This window comes from Lithobates pipiens, unplaced genomic scaffold, assembly GCF_037356315.1.
Source record: "Lithobates pipiens isolate NorthernLeopardFrog02 unplaced genomic scaffold, aLitPip1_a1.2 Scaffold_28, whole genome shotgun sequence".
Classification (NCBI taxonomy): domain Eukaryota; kingdom Metazoa; phylum Chordata; class Amphibia; order Anura; family Ranidae; genus Lithobates; species Lithobates pipiens.
This window is the reverse complement of record NW_027507789.1, coordinates 162,894,560-162,914,390: the sequence shown is the minus strand read 5'-3', so window position 1 is coordinate 162,914,390 and position 19,831 is coordinate 162,894,560.

The window sequence follows — 19,831 nt, the reverse complement described above, 5'->3', positions numbered from 1 at the left end:
CATTATATACGGTCATCTGTTTTTCAATTTATATGCTTGCAATGTGACTCCTATTCATTTGATTTGTTGTGTACAAAAATATAGTTTTAGATAAATGGTATAGCAATAATTCAAACTTGATATATACAGAAAATACTTGATTTCTCTGTCCTTCAAGGAGACACTGCCATTGCTGCCCCCCCTTCCTCCAGCCATTGGCTGGTTAGGTCAAAGCCCTGTCACATATCAAATGTGCCTTGTGGGGGGGATTATTTTCTGTCGGGAGACACTGCTACTTTGGCCTGAATGGACAATGTGACAGTGCCTCCTTAGAAGGTTTGTGTGCATTTCTTGACAAAATCAATCCTAAGTTGCTGTAGCAAATATCAGCTCAGTAAGGTGGTTGCATGCCATGGTTTTCAATTAAGAAAACCACAGCGCGCATAAGTTCCCAGCTGACATGCCTGGAAGGCTATAGTGATATGTTTAACCTCTTACATATCTTTATGACTGGAGACATTCCAATCAGAAAGCTTTACGAAATGCAACTTTATATTTAGCTATAATGATGGTTTTTGGTCAATTTATTTTTACATTTGTAAGTTTTGAAACTGATGCTTCTACAGTGTCTTGCAAAAGTATTCACCCCCTTGGCTTTTAACCTATTTTGTTACATTACAGCCTTTAGTTCAATGGTTTTTTTTTTTTTTTTATCTGAATTATATGTGATGGATCAGAACACAATAATCTAAGTTGGTGAAGTAAAATTAGATACATAAAACTATTTTTCAGAAATAAAAAAACGGATAATTGGCACGTGCGTATGTATTCACCCCCTTTGTTAGTTAAGACGTTGAATTGCCTTTTTCAATAAAGCATGATTTTAACTGGATTTCCTTGTCTCCTATGGATCCTGGACTCTGCTTAGTGCATCCATCCCACAGACTGTTTTTTCATAGGACCGCCCTGGAGTGTCTTGACTGTGTCTTCTTGCCTATGTACTTTGTAAAGTGCATAGGCGAGTGAACACCCATGCGATCCGATTCTGCTGCGAACCAAAAAAAGGGTCCTGTGCGAGTTTTGGGCCGGATGCGATGCGAATTCAGCCATACTATCTGTATGGCTGAACTCGCATCGCACAGAGATCGGATGTGATTTGCACTGCAGTGTGGTGCGAATAACATCCAATTCTAGTCACCACAGCAGTGTGAACCCAGCCTAAAAGTCCCATGGACAATTACTTTCTGAAAGTTACTGTTTTGGGGACTGGGTCTCGCCTTTATCTGTACACCTCAGCCTAGTTTTGATTGTTTGTGTATTAGGTTTACCTCACACATTTTTTAATAATTCCTCCAATGTGTCACAAGGTGCTGATATGCAGCCCACCTTTGCTATAAAGAATAGATTTCCAACCAGCAAAATCCTCTTAGCTGATTCTTACAGCCAGGTGGTACCGTGATTGCTGGAAATCCCATATAATTAGCTGGGTCAGAAGAGTCAAAGAGTATAAAAGGTAACTGCACTTTCAGGGAAATGACTTTCAGCAGTGCTACAATTTGGAAGCCAATTGACTAGTCACCGGTATTGCCTGTAGGTTCCCTGCAGCTAATGTTTTCCCCAGGACCAACTGATTATGCTTCCTTGTGCCGTGTCTTCATGTGGAAGTGGCTATCTTTATAGAGTAGATAGGTTTGCTTACCCCCTAAAGACTGGTAAGGTGATGAACTGATTACTCATAGAGGTTGAGAAAGCTCAGATCTAAAGAATAAACCTAAAAAGTCAGTATATGTAGTAGATCTACAGAGAACCTTTTTAATTTTAACCACTTGCCAACCGGCTCACACCGATATACGTCGGCAAAGTGACACGGGTACGCAAAATCATGTACCCGTACTTTGCTTTGTTATCGGCGGCTAGCCTGCGGGTCTTGCGGACTTGATGTCTGCTGGTGGCCCGTAATCGTGGCACGGAGAGGCAGAACGGGGAGATAAACAAAGCATTTCCCTGTTCTGCAACATGACAGCGATCTACTGCTCCCAGTGATCAGAAGCAGTGACCTCTGTCATGTTCTAGTGAGCCCATCCCCCCTACAGTTAGAACACCCAGGGAACACACTTAACCACTTGATCACCCCCTAGTGTTTAACCCCTTCCCTGCCAGTGGCATTTACACTGTAATTAGTGCATTTTTATAGCAATGATTGCTGTATAAATGTCAATGGACCCAAAACAGTGTCAAACGTGTCTGATCTGTCCGCTATAATGTCGCAGTCCCGATAAAAATCGCAGACTTCCGCCATTACTAGTAAAAAAAAAAAAAATTTCATAAATCTATCACCTATTTTGTAGATGCGATAACTTTTGCGCAAACCAATCAATATCCGATTATTGCGTTTTTTTTTTATTACCAAAAATATGTAGAAGAATACATATCGGCCTAAACTGAGAAAGAAATTAGTTTTTTATATTTTTGGGGGATATTTATTATAGCAAAAAGTAAAAACATTGCTTTCTTTTCAAAATGTTTGCTCTTTTTTTGATTATCGCACAAAAACTAAAAACCACAGAGGTAATTAAATACCACCAAAAGAAGGCTCTATTTGTGGGTAAAAAGGACGTCAATTTTGTTGGGGTACAATGTCGCATGACCGCGCAATTGTCAGTTAAAGTGGCGCAGTGCCATATTGCAAAAAAGGGCTTAGTCAGGAAGGGGGTAATTCCTCCCCGGCATAAGTGGTTGAAGAAAGAATGAAGTAAGAGCAGGAGATCCTTGCACTGCAGGTCCTCTGGTACAGCTTCCTCTCCAGCTGGCCCACAGTAGTGTGCAACACCAACTCTCATTACAATGTTCAGGAACACGCTCCAACAGAGTTAGTGCTATCTACCTTAGGTAATCTCACTGCACTGCTACTAGGAATTCAAAGCACAAGGTGGATTATGCAAGTACTCTTAGCCATCAGTGAACCTACTATACAGTATATGTTCACTTCAAATACTGTCAGGAGTAGGGATGAGCCGAACACCCCCCCGGTTCGGTTCGCACCAGAACTTTCGAACGGACCCCGCGTTTGTTACGAACGTTAGAACCCCATTGAAGTCTATGGGACTCGAACGTTCGAAATGGAAAGTGCTAATTTTAACGGCTAATATGCAAGATACTGTCCTAAAAAGGGTTTGGGGACCTGACTCCTGCCTCAGGGGACATGGGTCAATGCAAAAAAAAGTTTTAAAAACGGCCGTTTTGGCGGGAGTACTGATTTTAATGACGATTAAAGTGAAAAAAAAAAGTGAAATATTCCTTTAAATATGGTGCCTGGGGGGTGTCTGTAGTATGCCTGTGAAGTGCCACGTGTTTCCCGTGTTTAGAACAGTCCCTGCACAAAATGACATTAAACGGAAATAACACCATTTAAAACTGCTTGCGGGTTTAATGTTAGATCGGGTTCCTGCAATATGGTTGAAAATCATTCAGAAAAATGGCATGGGTAGCCCTCCCTGCCCATTACCAGCCTATTTGGGTCTTGTACGCATATTAAGGGGAACCCTGTACCCATATTAAAAAAAGGAAATGCGTGTGGCCCCCAGGCCCTATATACTCAGAACAGCAGTATACAGGCGGTGCAAACAAGACAGGGACTGTGTAGGTTTGTTGTGTTAAGTTGAATCTGTTTGTAATTTTCAACTGGTACATTTTTAAAGTGTAGCTCCAGTCAAAAAAACTATTTTTAAGCTTTTTGGAAAACATAGGGAAGGGTTATCACCCCTGTATAATTTGTTTTGTCGTCCATCTTTTTTCATCTCACTTGCTGCTGTCTGATGTTTGTAAGTTGGATGTTTGAAAGTAGGGGCCTGCCCTATATGCTCTGCAGAAATGGCGTAACAAGGTGTTGGTTTTGCCACAACATTGTAAGCCCTCAAAGTGACTCTTGGTGGGCGCTGGAGCGCCCTGCTGTGAACGATTATATCAAGAATTGTAATTACATGCCATTGTTGAACAGTGGTAGAAAAATTTACCTTTGGTGGTTGTGGTGCTGGTGCCACAACACTATAAGTCCTCACCGTTACTCTGGGTGGGCACAGGAAGGGGCCCTCCTGTGAAATATTATATCAAGAATTGTAATTACATGTCCCTGTTAAACAGGGGCAGAAAAATTTGGCCTTAGGCACTGCTGCTGGTGCCACCACACTGCAACCTCTTCCATATACTCTAGTTTTTTTGCTGGAATTAGCCCTGCTGCAAAGCATTGCATCAAAAATTGTACTTAAACGCCCCTGTTAAACAGGGGCAGAAAAATTGGGCCTTAGGCACTGGTGCTGGTGCCACCACAATGCAACCTCTGCCATATACTCTAGTTTTATTGCAGGAATTAGCCCTGCTGCAAAGCATTGCATCAAAAATTGTAATTAAACGCCCCTGTTAAACAGGGGCAGAAAAATTGGGCTGCTGGCATCACCCAGAACCAAAAAACTCCTGCAGATGCCTTTTTTATAGAACAGCAGAGATAAAGGAGTATATACAGATGTATACTGTGCTGTGCTGGAGGCACACACAACTTCCAATAACTCCTGCAGATGGCAATTGGGCTCAAATAGAGAACAGCTATGTAGGTGGATTATAGCGGTATGTACTGGGTACAGAGCACGCAGACAGCACGCACTATCTCCTAACACTACTGACTGCAAGCTCTATTATTAAAGATAGATCCCTAGCTATATAGGTGAGGTGAATATCACGGTGTATACTGTGGTCAGGGCACGCAGACAATAACCAGAAAACAGCAGAGATAAAGGGGTATATACAGATGTATTCTGTGCTGTGCTGGAGGCACACACAACTTCCAATAACTCCTGCAGATGGCAATTGGGCTCAAATAGAGAACAGCTATGTAGGTGGATTATAGCGGTATGTACTGGGTACAGAGCACGCAGACAGCACGCACTATCTCCTAACACTACTGACTGCAAGCTCTATTATTAACGATAGATCACTAGCTATATAGGTGAGGTGAATATAGTGGTGTATACTGCGGTCAGGGCACAGACAATAACCACTACACAAGAGCAAGATAGGAAATCAGCCAAAAACGATCGGTGTGTAACTGTGTTTAAGGTACACAGAACACCCACTGCTTCAGATGCCAACACACTACACGAGGCCGCCTCAAAGGCGGCCTTATATAGTGTGGGGCGTGCACTACACAGGCTGAGCTATGATTGGCCACAGGCATCCTGCCTGTGGCCAATCATGGCTCTCCTCGCTGCTGGCGCTGCGATTGGCCAAGCATGCGGGGTCACAGTGCATGCTTGGCCAATCATGAGCCAGCAATGCACTGCGCCTTCGCAGTGCATTGTGGGCCGTGCGCGCCACACGAATTTTGCCGCGAACGGACCAAGAGTTCGGATTTCGCCGAACGGACGAACAGCCAATTTTCGAGTCGAACGTACGTTCGACTCGAACACGAAGCTCATCCCTAGTCAGGAGACATTTTATAAGTGCTTGGAAATCTGACTCTACTATGGCAGCCAAGGGTTGTTCTAATAGAAGTGTACAGAGGTGCTCAAATGAAAGAACTGGCATACAGTAAAGGCTTTTTCACTCTTGGAGTGGAGTGTGGTCAGTTCCGGGACAAAGTCAACCAGTGCCCAGGGCAAAGATGCCAAACTGTGCCCCTATTGTGGGGAGGAGCTGACTGGGGGGTGTAAGCCCACGTACACACGGTCGGAGATTTTGCCAACCAAATCCGTCGGATTTTGCCCGTCGGATTTAGTCCGACGGATTGTGTCAGAAACTGTTGCATACACACGGTCGGGCCAAGTTGGCAAAAAATCTGATCTTTCAGAACGTGATGACGTAATTTCATTACGATGGGACTATATTCAGGCTAGTAGCCAATAGCTTTGATGTAGGAATTTGATCTGAGCATGCGTGGCACTTGGTCCGATCAAAATGCTCTACACATGATCGGATTAGGTCCGTCCGGCCCAGTTGGTCGGGAAATATTTCCAACATGTTGGAAAATTGGGTCGGACGGAGATTCGGACGGAATCAGTCCGATGCATACCACACACAGTCGAATTATCTGAAGACACGGTCCGATAAGACTCATTCCGACAGATTCTCCGACCGTGTGTACAAGGGCTAAGATAACATAAGAAACAGTCCTGAGCTGTCAGTATGTCAGTATATGCAGAAGCCGGCAGTTGGGTGTACAGGCTACAGAAGCGCTGCACTGACAGATGGGAGGAGCTGAAGGGGGAGAGAGCACAGCTCCACCTCTTCCTGGCTTTCTCCTCCACTCCCGGCTCTGTCCTGACACTTCTGCACACAGCTGTGGACTATGTTTTCTCTCCCTCCCCCCCTCCTGCCAGTGCAGAGCCCCTGTATTTGTGATTAATTCTGCTGTCTTCTGAATACAGGAGCACTGCTCTGGCAGAAGGGAGGAGGAGGGGGTGAGAAAACACAGCCTTCACCGCTTCCCACCTCTCTCCTTGCCTCTCCCAGTGCTGGGCTAATAGGAATAGTAATGCTGTTATCACTTCTCCTGTCAGCCTTGTAACAGAAGGAAGGTGCTCTCTTCCCTACAATAAAACACTGCTCCTAGGGCAGCTGCCCCTCCCATCCACCCCTTGTCCTGGCTCTGAGTGTGGTACCCCCTAAATAGTGATCTGCATTCAGAAGGCATTTGACAGATGATGAGGAGGTATTATATCACCTCCTCACTGCCTGATTTAACCCTATAATTCCACACTACCATGCTGTAATCACGTGCGTTGCACGCAGTTGCGCCACAGCCCTATTGAACTCAGTGGGTGAGTTTGCCAAGTGGTGCAACTTTATATATTTTGGGCCTGAGTTAAAAATCACAAGGCTGCAAAGAAAAGCACTGCAGCATGTGACCAGCCCCTTCCAACTGTTATTTTACAGTTCAAGTGGGTGGCCAGGGTGCGGTAAAACCACAGCTCAGCAGTCCTTTTTACTGTCCCCCACCTGCCCATCTGAAAGAGCACTAATTAATTCTATGGTTAGTATCTGCAGTAAATTCTAGGTTGGACAACTCAGAACTTTCATGCATGAGGTAGAATGTGAATGGTGAAGGAAGATCCTGAATGTGTAAAGCCCCGTAGACACGATCGGAAATACCGCCAGCAAAAGTCCAATGGTCGGAAATTCCGACCATGTGTATGCTCCATCAGACTTTTGGATAGGAAATTCCGATCACCTGTAGCAATTACGACACGCAAAACTCCTACACATGCTCAGAAACAATTCGACGCATGCTCGGAAGAATTGAACTTAATTTTCTCGGCTTGTTGTAGTGTTGTACGTCACCACGTTGTTGACGGTCGAAAGTTCAGAGAACTTTTGTGTGACCGTGTGTATGCAAGTCAAGCTTGAGCGGAAAGTCCGCTCATGTGTACGGGGCATAAGGCACAAAGCAGATACCAAAAAGCCCTTGGGGTCAGCAATACAAAACAACCTGTGCTCTACCCAGACAGGACAAATCAACAGATTTGCTCTAATGTCCATATGCTACTGTCATTTTCCTTCACTTCCCCATCGTTCTGTTCAGCCACCAGAAGCAAGAAAAATACCCAGCACTTTAGAGTAAAAAGAATGATATAGCTCATTTTATGTGACAGCGTTGGGCCAATTATCAAGCACCAGCACTGTCACATAGAAGCCTATAACCATGTGTAAACTGGAGTAAAGGAAAGGTAAGAGATCCTAATTTGAACCTGTTGCTGTGCCTTTACAGGTTTATTTTATATAAAAAGGGATGAAACCACCAATTTCCATCGCAAATTACTTGGCGGTGACCGCACTTGACATAACACGGGATGAAACACCTATTTCCACCGCAAATTATTTGGTGATGACCTAATTTCTCTATTGTACCTTGCAACACTGTGACCTTGAATTAGTAATAAAAAATAAAACAGGAGTGCCTGGTTTCCCGATCCTTCTCCCCCACTACAGGTGCACTTTAACCACTTGCCTACTGGGCATTTTTATCCCCTTTCTGCCCAGGCCAATTTTCAGCTTTCAGTGCTGTCGCACTCTAAATGACAATAGTGCGGACATGCAACACTGTACCCATATGAAATTTCTACACAAATAGAGCTTTTTTTTGTGGTATTCAATCACCGCCGGGTTTTTTATTTTTTACTAAATAAATAAAAAAAAAGACTGAACATTTTTAAACTGAAAAAAAAACTTTTTCATAGTTTGCTATACAATTTAGCAAACAGGTAATTTTTCTCTTTTACTAATGAGCACTGATGAGGCTTCACTGATAGGCTGCACTGAGGGACACTGATGAGGCTTCACTGATAGGGCGCACTGAGGGACACTGATGAGGCTTCACTGATAGGCCGCACTGAGGGACACTGATGGGGCTTCACTGATAGGCCGCACTGAGGGACACTGATGGGGCTTCACTGATAGGCCGCACTGAGGGACACTGATGAGGCTTTACTGATAGGCTGCACTGAGGGACACTGATGAGGCTTTACTGATAGGCTGCACTGAGGGACACTGATGAGGCTTTACTGATAGGCTGCACTGAGGGACACTGATGAGGCTTCACTGATAGGCCGCACTGAGGGACACTGATGAGGCTTCACTGATAGGCCGCACTGAGGGACACTGATGAGGCTTCACTTATAGGCCACACTGAGGGACACTGATGAGGCTTTACTGATAGGCTGCACTGAGGGACACTGATGAGGGGCATTGATGGGCACTGACACGCTTCACTGATTAGGCAGCGCTGGTGGGCACTAATAGCATAGCTCCCAACTGTCCCTAATTTCGAGGGACTGTCCCTCATTTTAAACAAAGTCCCTCTGTCCCTCTTTCCTCCTCATTTGTCTCTCATTTTGGTCTCATCTATATAATTGTGTATACAATGCACTTTTTATCTTTCAAAAAGTGTTTCTAAGTGCTAAGCCTTTCATCCAATTTCTAAATGGCTACATTTGTAAATTTTAAGAGCCAATATAAAGGAATAGGAGTTTTTAAAAAAGCCCTTGTGGATTTAATTAACCTTTTTTTTTTGTTAATTCTCATTTAAGGGGTTGTGGCAGGGGGCGTGTCCTATGCCTACATACATTTGCAAGTAGGTGTCCCTCATTCCCATCTCAGAATGTTGGGAGGTATGTGATAGGTGGCACTGATGGACACTGATCGGCAGCACTGATAGGCGGCACTGATAAGCAGCACTGATCGGTGACACTATTGAGGAGGCACTGAATGGCAGCATTGAAGGGCACTGATTGGCAGCACTAGTGGGCACTGAGTTGCATCACTGGTGGGCAAAGATTGGCAGCACTGGTGGGCATGCCCTGACTATCAATGTAGATGTCCCTTTTAGAGAAGCTGGATATTGGCTCTCTTCTCTTCTGTTGTCAGCGTGAGGAAAAGAGTGCCGATAACCGGCATCTGTTTACATCCACGATCAGATGTGATTGGACACAGCTGATCACGTAGTAAAGTCGCTAATTGGCTCCTTACCTCAATCTGTGCCCAGCAGTGTCTGGAGGGAACTACAATCACAGAGCGCGCTGCCTGTGCCCAGCAGTGGGTGTGATCACGGGATGCCGTCATATGATGGCATCCAAAAAGGAAACGACCGCGCTGTAGCCATCATTCGGCTATAGCGGTGTGTCAACATGTGGTTAAAGAAAGTCTTTGATGCCTGTTCTTTCTTTACCTCCTCTTGTTTGTCAACTATTTGACTGATGACATTCCTGAAGCGAAATTGTTAATATATGCAGCTGGAGACGGTAGTTGGTTCTTCTACATATACGAACATGAAGGGTCGGATATTTCTGGGGAAAAGAGGGAGAAATAATCAGCTTTGTTCTATTTTTAATCTTCCACCAATGTAAAAACTTGCTGAATAATTCAACGTCGTCCCTTGCCAGACTAAAAATAGGCAGGCGAGCGTTTTGCGTGGGAGAAGCCGAGGAAGAAAGAAAATCCTATAAGTGTGCTAATACTAAGCCATTGTGACTGAAGCGTGCCCGGGAGCAGAGAGCTCCCTAGGGCAAGGTATGAAAACATACATCATTTATCCGACTAAATTATTCCATCTTGCCGCTGTGTGCAGACGCTGACCCCCATTGTTCCTTCTGACCTCTACATTGTCCTGTTATTGATTATTCTACTGTATGGCCCTATACAAACATGACATGCTGTAATAGATTGAATTGTGTGCTTTCTCTGTGCAGCGATCCCATAGTCTGACACTTATCATCCCTCTATGTGTCTTTAGGATTTCTGTGTTTTGTTCCGAGTCTATTATACCCTGCCCCCCTCCCCATTCCCTGCCTTCTTTATTATGTCTCTGGCTTATTTTGTTCTTTTCTGCCTAGTAACGATACCTTGTCTATCCTTTTACTTTTAAATACTGGTAGCATGCACATTAACCACTTGCTTACCGAGCACTTAAACCACCCTCCTGCCCAGACCAATTTTCAGCTTTAAGCGGCGCTGTCATATTTTGAATGACAATTGCGTGGTCATACAACACTGTAGACAAAAATAGAGCTTTCTTTTGGTGGTATTTAACCACTTGCTACCCGCCATATAGCAAAATGACGGTGGCAAAGTGGTTGTAATATCCTGACAGGACATCATATGACGTGATCAGGATATTAAGCCGCTGCACGCCCCCGGGGGCGCGCATCGCGGCGATCATTGTTGCGGGGTGTCAGTCTGATACCCCACAACTACGATCTCGGTAAAGAGTCTCTGACAGAGACTGTTTACCATGTGATCAGCCGTGTCCAATCACGGCTGATCACAGTGTAAATAGGAATAGCCGGTGATCGGCTTTTCCTCACTCGCGTCTGTCAGATGCGAGTAGAGGAGAGCCGATCGGCTGCTCCTCTGACAGGGGGGGGGTCTGTGCTGATCGATTATCAGCGCAGCCCCCCCGAGGACCACCAGGGATGCCACCAGACCACCAGGGATGCCCAGCAACAGGTATGCCCCCCTAGACCACCAGGCATGCTAGTCAGTGCCCAGAATGGATGCTAATCAATGCCCATAATGGATGCCAATCAGTGCCCACAATGGGCATCACTGATTGGCATGCATTATTGTTTGGCACTGATTGGCATCCATCCCTATACAATACTGTACACTACAATGCCCATTCGTGCCGCTTATCAGTGCCCATCCATGCCACCTATCAGTGCCCATCTTTGCCGCCTATCAGTGCCCATCCATGCCACCTATCAGTGCCCATCCATGCCGCCTATCCATGCCCATCCGTGCCCATCTGTACCGCCTATCCATGCCACCCATCCATGCCAATCCGTACCACCTATCCATGATAATCCGTGCAACCTATCAGGGCCTATTTGTGCCACCTATCAGTGTCTATCTATGTCGCATATCAGTGCCATCTATCAGTGCCACTTCATTGATGCCACATTATTGGTGCCCATCAGTGCTGCCTTATCAGTGCCATCACTGCGGCCCCATCAGTGCCCATCAGCAGGGGCATCGGCAGGGGGTGGCTGAACCCCTGAATGTGTCCCCCAATAGCCCCGAGTGTCAGCTCTGCAGGGTAGGCGAGAGCGCCGGGACCAATCTGATCCCGAGCGCCGCCGAGCGTGGTCGAGTGTGGCCGAGTGCAGCCGAGCGCCGCCGAGCGTGGCCGAGTGCGGCCGAGAGCCAGAGCAGGTCCCGCCTTCTGGAGCCTGCACGTCTATGATGGATGTCCCACTGGTCCAATGCCGGGACAGCGGGACGTGTGACGTCCATCATAGGCACTGTTGGCACCAGAAGGCGGTAATTACAAAGAGGCTGCCGCGCCACATCCCCGCTTGGCGCTCGGGCGAGCCGCTCTCCTCTCCTCCTCGGCTCCTCCTCTGAGGACTGGCTCAGACAGGTCAGTGTATGATGTTAATGTCAGTGTAGGTAGGTCAGTGTATGTAAATGTCAGTGTAGGTAGGTCAGTGTGTGTTAATGTCAGTGTAGGTAGGTCAGTGTATGCAAATGTCAGTGTAGGTAGGTCACTGTATGTAAATGTCAGTGTAGGTAGATCAGTGTATGTAAATGTCAGTGTAGGTAGATCAGTGTATGTAAATGTCAGTGTAGGTAGGTCAGTGTGTGTGTTAATGCCAGTGTAGGTAGGTCAGTGTGTGTGTTAATGCCAGTGTAGGTAGGTCGGTCAGTGTAGGTAGGTCACTACCGTTTAGTGTATGTATATGTCCAGTGTATGTAGGTCAGGCAGGTGAGTGTAGGTAGGTCACTATTGTCAGTGTAGGTAGGTCAGGTAGGTAGGTCACTGCCGTCAGTGTAGGTAGGTTAGTGTATGTAAGTCACCTACCGTCAGTGTCACGGCCCAGCCAAAAAAAACCTGTGTCGCGTACAACACCCGACCCCCCCTCCCCCCCCCCCCCCGTTTCCGGCTTGGACTCTGGGCTGAAGCCCCTGGTCCTTTTGCCACCTAGCAACGCCCCTGCCCATCAGTGAAGGAGAAAACTTACTTATTTACAAAGTTTTGTAACTGAAACAAAAAAAAATGTTTTTTATCCAAATTTTTCGGCTATTTTTTATTTGTTTAGCAGAAAATAAAAATACCAGAGGTGATCAAATACCACCAAAAGAAAGCTCTATTTGTGGGAACAAAATGATAAAAATTTAGCTTGGGTACGGTGTAGCATGACTGCGCAATTGTCATTCAAAGTGCGACAGCGCTGAAAGCTCAAAATTTGTCTGGGCAGGAAGGTGTATAAGTGCCCGGTATTGAAGTGGTTAATCACAGCTGGGGTTTTTATTTTTTGCTAAACAAACAAAAAAAGATGGAAAATTTTGAAAAATAAAATAAAAATCATGTTTCATAGTGATCGGCTTTTTTTTTTCTCCTCATGCTGTCAGCTGACTACCGTCTCTGTTTACATCACATGATCAGCTGTCATTGGCTGACAGCTGATCACGTAGTAAAGGGCTGGGATTGACCCCTTACTCTGATGCTGCAGGGGGAGTGCAGGCCGCTCGGGTACGGGAGGACATCAATAGACGTCCTCCCTGAAAAGTAGGTCCACGCTGTAGCGGTCATTCAGCTATAGTGTGGATCTGAACAAGGTAACATATCCATCACACACATTCTATACACCCACAAACAACACAAAAACAGTATACATAGACACATCACACATATTATACATACACAAATGCCTTTTGTACACGTATACCCCACACGCATACCCACACATACACAAACATATCACTCACATATAATATACATATAGCTGTAAGGGGAACAAGCCCAGTGGCGTCATTGTGGGGGCATGGGGGAAGCGAAACGCACCCAGATGACACCCTCCAAAGGGGTGACACCATCAATTAGCACAGTGGCAGGCTATGGGGGAGAGCCGTGCAGAGCGAGAGGGTGGGTGTTGGTGCACCATGTTTTGCAGGTGTAGCGCTACCTCCATGATGGCCGCTTAAAGATACTGTACCACAATGATTGCCCTGACCTTGCAAATCTCCCCTCTAACAACCTGGGTTTAGACATTCCAATGATAGCAAATACAATACAAAGGACAAAGGCGTCATCTTAATGCAGATGTCTTGCATCTTCAGCTAGCTCAAGCAATGTAACCAATGTAATCTTTGGGTAATTACATTCCAAACAGTGAATTAGTGGTTGTAAATGTCTCCTTTTAGGGCTTTAATAAAAATGTCACAGTAAAGGTGTCTGCATGCAGTGTCTTTGGGTGTAAAGGGGGTGGGCTTCCACCCACTCACCAATCCGGGTGCTACCAGGCTCTTTGAGATGGCAGTAAGATCCTGAAGCAGGCTCCTGCAGATGCTGTGATCAGGGAACGGTGCTCGGTCGCACAACCCCTCAGCATCGTAGCTCAGCTGAATCTGTGGTGCAGGTGATGATGGTGACCTCCCGACTGTTGCCAGACCGACTGGAATCTGCTGATGACGGATGTTACCAAGATTGCCCACTGAAGGCTTTCCCTCGCTGCCTAGGCTGCAGCACTCACCCCTCTGACCATCTGGGTCATTCCGTCCAGATGAAGGCTGTTGTTCCAAGAGACTGACTCTTCCCAAACTCAGGCTATTTATCACCTCTCCCTGCATTCTGTTGTCTCCCTCCAGCCGGCTTGAACTTGTAGTCCACAGCGATCATCTCCAGTGTGAATCTGGGCTGGGCTTCTTGGACTACATGCCCCAAGATCCTTCACTCTTCTGTAAGTTCTCACTCACTCTACATTCAGGATGTGACAAAGCAGAGTCTAGGCTGAGCTCTAGAGGAAACTCAAATCACCCCTTTCGAGCCCAAACCCCCCTAATTCCCCCCAATTCCCTCTCCTAGAACAAATATTAACCCCATCACCCCCCACATTTCCCCTCCCAGCACAAATCCTCACCAAATTTCCCTTCCTCAAACAAATCTTACCCCCCGCCAAAAAAAAATTCCTCTTCCCTGCACATATCCTCCTTCCCAAACTTCCACTCCAGCACAAATACCCCCCAACCCAATTATCCCTACTAGAACAAACACCCCCCTTTCTAGCACACTCAAAATCTCTCCAAAATTCACCCCTCAGCACAAATCCTCTTTCCCCTCACCCTAAACCCCCCAATTTCCCCTCCCAGCAAAAATCTTATCCCTGTCACCCCAAAATTTGCTCCCCCCCAAATTTCACCCCCTCAGCACAATAGCACAAATCCCCCCAATTCCCCCACCTAGAAGTAATCATCTTCTCTCTCCCCCTCCTAGTACAAATACTCTTATCCTTACCACAACTATTTATTACTCTACCCCTCTCCTCTCCCTTCATTCTGCCCCCAGTGCCCCCCTCCCTCAAACATGCAGACCTCAGATACAGTGGCACAAGCCTGTGTGCTGTCCTTCTTTTTAGGCTCCTCCTCATCTTGACATGTCATAGCTGAGGAGGAGCCTAGGGGAAGCTGATTTCTAACCATTTCTACAGGCAGCTGGTTGGAGAGATGTCGCTGCTGAATAAGTCCCGGCTTTGGGACACTGCTGGATATCAGAGTTTGTCAGAACTGTAAAGTCCTGATCTGACAGTCCCCATGCAAGAGTGCTACAGTGACAGGAATGTGAAGCTGGAGAGGAGAGAGTGTACAGCGCACCTCCCGGCTCTCTTCTCTCCTGATTTGGCTTCTCTCATCTAGTGCTAAGCTGACAGGAGTAGTGATACCACTTCCACTACTGCTGTCAGCTTTCAGCTTGTAGTGGCAGAAACTCTTCTACTGTTGCCCCCCCACCTCAAATATTACCGGCGCCCAGGGCAGCCGTCCCTTTGGGTTTAATTATAATTTTTTACACTTTAATTCTTCATGTGCCACATGATTTGGGGTTGTTGTTTGCATAAATATTTTGTGCTAAAAGATGTCCATTTACATATGTTGGAAACCTGGGAGGTATGCACACGTTACACGTATATAAATGCAATGCATGCCGTGTATTTACGAGTCTGAAAATGTCACATAAAATGTCACCCATATGGTCATTACCTGGTATGTCTGCTTACTGAAAAATGCAATTAAAGGGATTTATATTATTTCTGTCATGTACCTTCCTGTGAAAAACTGTAATATAACATTCTCAGAAGCAATTTACCCATATAAACCTTTACAGGAAACGGGGATATGCTCAGTAGACAGATGTAATTATATCAAAAACTGAGCAAATTTAATTTACAATTAAATAAATATATACTATAGACTGTTAATCTCATAAACACATACATCATGTGTTGGCGAATATTTTTCTTTGCGTCCATTTATTATTTTATTTCTCCACATATGTTTTAAAATTATTTATTATGCTGCTGCTTTTCTTTCCTAGCTGTACTTAATGTGCACCCATGTATTTTTGGCTACACAGTAATATAGTTAGTCAGGGTTAAAAAAAAACACACAAGTCTGTCGTTCAGCCAATAGAAGCCCCTGATTAAACCGCTTATGTAATATCAAAAGTCTAAATATAGTAATGATTTGGAAAGTGTAGCCACCCAGAGCAACCATTTAGATTGCACATTTCACCATTTTAGGGCACTCAAAACATGAAAGATGATTGCTCATTGGTTGTTCTCATTAAAGAGGAACTAAACCCTGAAATCAGTGCCCAACATGGCATACGGAAGACAATGAACTAATTGGTGACACAGTATTCAAACTTTCACTATTGTATCACGTCGTTTATGACTCTTGGACTCACTTGTTTATATTATCGCTCCCATCTACATAGCCAACCTCATCTGCAGATATCGCCCAAATCGTCCCCTTCTCAACTCCCAGGACTTCCTGCTCTCTAGCTCCCTTGTTACCTCCTCCCATGCTCACCTTCAAGACTTCTCCAGAGCCTCTCCCATCCTCTGGAACTCCCTGCCCCAGTATATCCGATCAGCCCCTACCCTCTCCACCTTTAGGAGAGCCCTGAAAACTCATTTATTCAGGGAAGCCTATCCCACACCCACCTAACAACTGTCCCTGAGCCATCCCCATCAAATCATTCTCTGCAGCTATTACCTTTTGTACCATCCCCTCCCTTTAGAATGTAAGCTCTACGAGCAGGGCCCTCCTGTACCTTTTGTATTGAACTGTACTGTAATTGTGTTGTCTTCCTCTATACATTGTAAAAACGCTGCGTAAACTGTTAGCGCTATAGAAATCCTGTATAATAATAATAATAATAATATTATTTACTGTTTTTTTTTTTATTTAAGCACAACATACTTGTTGTAGTGGGAATTATGGACATTCCCAACATCAGGGAGGAACTCAATATGGACCGCATAGAGGCCCTCAGAGACCTCAAGGTGGTCCTAGACCATGGGGCCACGCTAATGATCAACAACACACTAAGGGTCCTTACAGACAGGGGAATCATTATCAGTCTAATAATGATCATTTCCCATATAGAAACCCTGGGGTGTTGGGCTATGGGAATTACCCCCTGGGGGAGACCCATTAACCAATCCTACATACAGGGTAATGGTTTCAGATCTTCAGGCATGCAGGGACCCAGAGCAGGACAATTTCAATATGGGGGTTTTCTCCAACAAAGACAAAACAACAAGGGAATGGCAGGCCAAAGAGAGGGACCATAGGGGGGAGGAGAATACAAGAGAAAAAGAAAAAGGGAATAATTGGTGAGGGTGTTTTTAATTTGAGTAGGGCTTAAAATTTGCTCCACCTAAGGGTTTAAACAAGTTCCAGACCTTTATGGATATCTATAAATACATCAGAAAAGTAAATATTAAACGTAATTTTCTGTCCAATCCAGTTAAGGAAGGTAGACTGGCATCAACAGAGATTCAAAGTTCTCATTCGTCGAATGCCTCTCTATTTAACCACCAAGGTGGAATAGCATCTTCTGTAAGAGTTTAGTGACGTTGTGCTTAGAGATCTAGACAGGGTTCAAGTTAAGAATATTAAAATGCAGGCCAACCTGGAGCAAGGATTACAAAAGTTATGTGACTGCAAGGATCTAGTTGTTAGACCTGCGGACAAAGGGGGGGTATTGTTGTGTTGGACAAAAGTGCTTATGTAGCTGAAAAAGAGAATATTTTAAGTGACAGAGAAACTTATGTTCTGTTAGGTAGGGGTCCTGGTAATTCTTAGAAAAAAAAACTAGAGAAGCCATTAACCTTATTGGGAACTGTCAGATTCAGGAAGGTTGGTGGCTTGTGACGGCAGATGTTGCCTTTCTATATACCATAATTCCTCATGTTCTGGGTATATCTGCAGTATAATACTATTTGGACAGGGACTCTGGTTTGGCTTTTACACAAAAGGATTTTATCCTTGACCTTCTTAAGTTTGCAGCATCACACAACTACTTCTGGTTTGGGGGGGGGGGGGGGATTCTTCCTCCAAAAACAGAGGTGTTACAATGGGAGCTAAACATGCACCAAGTGTGGCCAATCTATTTATGGCCAAATGGGAGGAGGATGCCATCTATGCCCAACAGGAGACCAATTTGGCCCTGTGGGCAAGGTATATAGATGACATCCTCCTTCTGTGGAAGGGTGATTTCATGTCACTTACTGCTTTTTAGACATGTGCGCACTGAAATATTTTGTTTCAGAATTTTGTTTTCGTCCGAAAAATACATTTATTTTGTTACTCCCAAAATTTGTTTTTATTTATTTTGTTTTTCGTTAAAAATTGCATTTGTTCCGAAAATCTAAATTAATTAAGGCTGAATCTGTCATTGAAGGCTTATGGTGTCTGTCGAATCTTCTTTGAACATTCGTCAGAGCAGCTGAACTGTATGACTGTATAGTTTAGCTTCTCCGTCGAATCTTTTGACATACACCATAAGCCAAAGATTCAACATTTGTATGTTTTTCGCTGCTTTTTCGAATCTTTGTTGTTCATGTTGAATGTATATAGTTCAAACAGACAATGGACTGATGATAGTGATCACTGATCAGACAGGTAACAAGATAGGGTATATAGAATCTCAATCTATGATATAGAATCTATAATAATAACCCCCCCCACACAACACGGGCAGCCTCTGAGGCTATCACAATACTAGCAACACTAGTATCACTATCAAGTTCACAACACTAACCCATTAGCAGCAGATTATTATGAAAAGGTTTTTTTTTTTAAATAACAAACATGTTATACTTACCTCCACTGTGCAGCTCGTTTTGCACAGAGTGGCCCCGAACCTGCTCTTCTGGGGTCCCTCGGCAGCTGTCTCTGCTTCCTCCCACAGGTGCTTCTCACGTTCATGCGAGCTCCCTCGCATGGTGAGAAGCATCTGCAGGCGTGCTCCCGTGATATAGCCGGTGGCTATAGCCGCTCGCTGTATCACACGGCCCCGTCCCCGGCACTCTGCGTCAGTGAATGTGATTGACAACAGCGCGAGCCAATGACTGAGCTGCTTTCCATCCATCCACTCCAGCCAATCAGCGGCCAGGCTGAGTGGTGAAGAGGAAGTCGAGGACGAGCGCGGGACTTTCATAGAATGCATTAAGGTGAAAAAACATTTACCTTTACAACCCCTTTAAGGTTAGGCACATTCGACCACAGGTTCAATAGACACAGATTGTTATTGTCAGCATCATGTCGAATCTCCTGTCTATATCGAACTGGTGTCACAATGAAAACAAAAATAAAGCATTTATTTATGTCAGGTCTTTCGTTTTTTCGGAATCTGCACCCTGAAATTCGGACGAAAATGCATTCGGATGAAAACGAATGCACATGTCTACTACTTTTCTGAATACTCTTAATCAGAACAATAGAGGCATAAAACTTAATTTTGAGATGAGTGAATGTGAGATCCACTTTTTAGACCTCACTATTAATGTTGTGGGGGGGTCGCTTGACCACTTCAACCTTTTTTAATCCTACATCTCGAGGGACAGTTATCATTATAGGCCATGGTTAGAGGGAGTTCCAAAAGGACAGTACCTCCGAATAAAACGCAGTTGCACATCTTCGGATGACTTTGAACGTCAAGCAGAAACCCTGACCCAGAGATTCATTGAAAAGGACTATGATCCCATCATGCTAGAAGCCAAGTTGAATCAAGTTACAAATACAAATAGGGAAACACTCCTTTTAGATAGATCAAATGAGCCTGTGGATGAAATAATATTGGAATCATTTCTCTATGGTCAAATCTTATTCCACACAACATTTGGCCATTAAACGCATTATCAACAAACACTGGCATATCCTTCTGAATGATAGCATCTTAGGCCCTGTCTTGCCTCCCAAACCCAAGGTCATTTATAGGAATGTCCCTTCCTTAAAAAACATGTTAGTACACAATATTCTTCAACCTCCTTCAAGATCTCATCATCTGTTCCATAGCCTTACTGGA